The 4,911-nt window shown below is 32.3% G+C and overlaps 1 pseudogene; it reads left to right on the top strand.

Moving 5' to 3' along the window:
- Positions 1–785, top strand: part of LOC116719353 (importin subunit alpha-5-like) — a 4,511-nt pseudogene extending 3,726 nt beyond the window's left edge.
- Positions 786–4,911: the final 4,126 nt, after the last annotated feature.

Here is a 4,911-nt window from a genome sequence, read left to right on the forward strand (position 1 = left end):
TGTGTAGAATTGAACCATTGTTTAAGTCGACTAGCGTTTCAAAGGCATTGTTTATCCCAACCCTTTTACTAAACAGTATCGCTTACAAATGAGTGACTGCTTCTGTAATTTCTCTAAAATTGAACTGAAGGGAGACTTCAAGACTCAGAAGGAAGCAGTTTGGGCAGTGACAAACTTCACCAATGGGGGCACTGTAGAGCAGGTGGTGAGTCTGGTGCAAAGTGGAGCTCTGGAAGCAATAATCAACCTGCTGCAGGTCAAGGATGCCAAAGTCATCCTGATTATACTGGAAGCAGCAGTCAACAACATGTTCATCGTAAGTAGAAACGCCTACATTACAGAAGTAACTTTTATTTATATATTTTTTTTAAACTGGTTTAAAATTTCTTTTACCGGAAACAAATCTTATCTTTCTAATTGTACTGTAACTTCAGGCTGCAGAGAAACTTGGAGAAACCGAAAAGCTTAGTCTGTTAATTGAAGAGCTGGGAGGACTGGAACAGATCGAGATGCTGCAGAACCATGAAAATGAGATGGTGTACCAAACTGCACATGACCTCATTGAGAAGTACTTCAATGATGTAAGTCTCTGCACATTAAACTGGGAAATTCTGCTAGTCTTTAATGATTAAAAAATATATTTTTGTGTTTTAGGGTGACATTGAGGAAGTCCAGGTTGATACAACCCAGACTGAATTTGAGTTTAAGGCTCCTGATGTCCAGAAAACCTTTGAATTTTAAATGAAAACTTTTTGCTAATCATAAATAAACTTGTGTACAATATGGATGGTGGTTCTGATTCTGTAAATGCCCCCAAGCATGACCTGCTACGACTAGACTACTTAAACATGGGTGTGAATTGTATCGGCTACAGTAAATGTACTGTGAACTAACGTGGTTCAGGAAAACCAGGGTACAGCTGCAGCTTAAAACTGAAATGCATTTCAATAGAGAAACTGTCAAACTGACAAGTTTTCTGATCGTGGTTTTGTTACTCTGGACCATTTTCTGTAATGATGCAAATGGCCATTGAATCTTTCATACTTTTGCTATTGTGGCCAGGTGCAAGACCTGCTAAAAATTAAATGCAAATTTCCATAAAGCTAATCGGCAGAGGGGCGTGCACGAGTTCGGACTGGCTGTGTGTTTCGGCAGAGTGTTAAGTTGTTTGAATAGCGCTGTTTGTGTGAATTTGCATTGATTTTGCTGCGTTTTATTGTAAAGTTATGGACACTGAGTTGCGACACGTGCTATACGCTACGGTTCGTAGAACAGTTTTAACGGGGAAAGTACAACGATGGCGAAAACGTGGTCGTTTAGTTTAAACATAATAAATAAATAAAATGAATAGGAGTTCAGTACATAAAACTGGTACCAGAAAACAAAATTATTGGTTGTGGTTTGATTTTAACATAACTTTGAGATCTCTCTTTTTAAACGTGCACGGGGAATTAAAAGGTTCCTGACGATTGGGTTTAAAATTCATTAAATTGACACATGAAAATATGTTAATGAAACATTGGACAATTCCTGAAGCTTCAGTAAATTTGATATAAATTACAGAAATTTGATAAAAATTACAGTTAAATTTGATAGAATAATGACCACAGACTGACACTTGGGGACTGATGAAATTTTGACTGACTATACAACCTGGCCAGATGTGTGTGTTGTGTTTTCTGTAATGTGTTGTGTGATTTTGTTTTTGTTTGTGTTATAATTTATGTTGGTTTGACAGAGTGTGTGATTGGAGATAAAATACCATTTGGTATTTTATGTCATATAATTACTGAATTTTTCTCAGTGCTGTTTGATGGTGCAAAATTTCTAGTTTTTACAAACATCCTCTGTGTTAAATTGAACTAACTTCTTAAAATTAAACAATAACAGCAGTAAGTGTGACCTGCAGTGTACAGTTTGGAAGGTGATTAAAGGATAGAATCTTGATAAAATACATTATCTGAACAAATTGAATTACAATATGGGTTCTACGGTTAAATAAATGAATAAATAAATAAAGAAAGAAAGAATAAGCCAAGAAAATTAGGTCACAGAGGATTCTAGAAATGCTGTCTTGGCAAATTAATAGTTAAATACATAAATATGCTGAATGGATAAATAGATAAATACATAACTGATTAGGTACAGCTATGAAATAAATTAAATAAAAATTTATATAGACTTGAGAACTGAATAGTGGATATAATGTTAATTATTCCTTCTAAGGCTGTGAAGGTAGTAGGAAAATGGAATAACATACAATGAGTAAAATAGGATTTTTTTTTTCATGAGTTGAGGATAAAAAAAACGAAGATTTTTAGAGAAACAGGCTCTAACTGTAAGAGGAATTGTTCAGATAATAACAAACTGCAATATGCAACTGACTCTAGATATTTTCACAATCAGTCTTTTTCAAACAGACCAAAACTTTAAGATAGATAAAATATTGTTAAATCTACAGGACTTACGGATAATTGACAGGATAAATTAGAAGTCACTCTCTTGTTAATAGAATTGTTGAATATAGAAAAGTTTGCTAACTTACAAGATTGGTTGTTGAAGGATAATATTAAGTTGAATAACTTATGGTTAATCAAAGAGATATATGGAACTATGTAGAGAATCAATATTAAACTGTAATAGAGATGATTAAATAGTGCCTATAGACAGAGGAGAGGGCTGAAATAAAATAAGAAAATTAAGAAAAATAAATAAATAGAACCAAACAAGAAGAGGCGTCAAGTATGTTTATTTAGACATGAGACTAATGGAGCTCAAGGAGGAGTTACAACCTCTGCTCACAGAAGTTCAGCAAGGGAGAACGAGCAGCTGTAAGGCACATGATTTTCTCCCCCATTGTTTAAAAGTACCTTCTGACAAACTCTCTGAATATAAGTTACAATTTTTGTAATGGTACGACAAAAGGGTTTTTAAGTTCAAATTTTACAATTAAAGGAGACTAAAACATATCTGATGCTTTCGCTGACAAAGCCTACTAATAAATTTAAAGAATTGGGAGTTCTTCCTGAAATCCTTATTGGCTCTCTTTCCTGCCATACAAATAGTTCCTCCGAGAGGTGAAAGGGGGTTTTATGGTGGGCTTAGGAATTTGTTTTATGGTCTGACAATAGAGATTGTTCAGTATAGTGTAGTGGCTTTCAAATTTAAATTGTGAAATCTAAAAGTACAAAAGGATTTAATTTTTCTTTTTTCCTAAGGAACATAGAGATTGGCTGTTTAAATTTTAGGGTATTGTTTCACATTATAGATTATAGGAAGGAGTAGAGAGTCTTTTCTCATCACATAAGACAGGATTTTTGATGCAGTTTGGTTTCCTAGCTTTAGTGAAACATTTTCTCTTTAAAGTAGATAGTTTAAACAAGCAAATACATAGTGAGCAAGGAATAATGTGGAAAATGTTAAATATAAGTTTGTAGCACCACAACACTGAGTCGATTGTCACACACAGACACTCTTGGTAATGATTTTCTGTTTTCTTTTCATATTACTTTATATATTAAGTAGTGAGTATTTAGGATTTAATCTTTACATTTCTTTTCATTAGTCTGGCTTTTTATTTGGCTATTTGTGTCAGTTCTTTGTCTATTTTGTTAAATATAACAAATTACTTTTTTTCTTTTGAGTTATCAGTTTCCTCTGGACCCGTTTACCAGGGGATAGGGAACTTTGGTCTTTAGTTTAATTTTTTTCATTTGTAGATTTGGTTATATTCGGACCAGTATTTCTCGAAATTTATCATTTTTAGATTTTCTCAACTAAGACTACATTTTGAATTTTTTCAATGTCTCTCTGGCCGGTTTATGCAACACTTTCACAGAGTCTTAATTGGTAAACACGTTTTGTCAAACGCTAGTGAAAAGTTTTGAGAAGCTTGTAAAATGACTTATTTGAAAATCATAACAGTAATGTCCTTTACAACTGTAATGTGAAGTATTTTGGGAAAATAGCAATTTTGAAGGTTTAAAGCATGCAGAATGAATTGTTCTGTTTGATTTTTCAAAGGTTTATTTTTTGGGACAAAAGGCAGCCTTAAATTTGGGTAGTATTTTTCAGTAAAATAATAATCCTGTTTCCTCATCATCGTTATTTCACATAATAGAAATATGATACATTAGCCAGTCATGTATCATACAGGGGGGAGAATATGTTACGGATTTATTTTTATTTTTATATTACTTACGTAATTTACTGAAACTTTTATTACTTAAACAAATTTTTTGAAGAACATGTCTGATATGTGTTACACAAAAAAAGTGAAACGAAAATATGGTCTGGTATTATATGTGCTTATTTTAAATGGATTTGAGTTGTTCTCCTTTAAAAGATTTTCTGACAATGGGCTAAGGTATGTTGAAACAATAGATAACAAATTTATAGTGATAATGAAGCATATTTTGGTTAATTAACTTGGGAAAATAATTATAGAAATTAAAAATATTATTGTGTTAGCCGTTTTCAGAGCATTAATTTAATGGAGCAAGAATGTTTTAAGAAATGTTTTGAAGAATCTGTCATTGATTAAAGTTATCATTAATCAGGAAAAGTACACAGGTGGGATTATAATGATTTTTCTAAACTTGATTTTGAGTTTTCGATTTACAAACATTTAAAACGATTTTGAATAAAACTTTAAATTCGACGATAAGTAAAAGCCTAGGTAAGATTGGTATATTTTGAAAATGTCTGGATTTGTTACATTATAATTTCTCCAGGTTTGACTCTTTTGAATTTTGTTTAAGGAACGCATGTAAAATGATTTAGACAAACAACCAGTAAGATCTAGTGTGTTCTGTAAAAGTAATTTAAACTGGACTGTTTAACTCACATTGTTATTCATTTTTTGGTGGTACATGTAAGCTTTACAACTACATTTTTAAGTTTTTGTGATTG

The sequence above is a fragment of the Xiphophorus hellerii genome, chromosome 5, assembly GCF_003331165.1.
Source record: "Xiphophorus hellerii strain 12219 chromosome 5, Xiphophorus_hellerii-4.1, whole genome shotgun sequence".
Taxonomy (NCBI): Eukaryota; Metazoa; Chordata; class Actinopteri; order Cyprinodontiformes; family Poeciliidae; genus Xiphophorus; species Xiphophorus hellerii.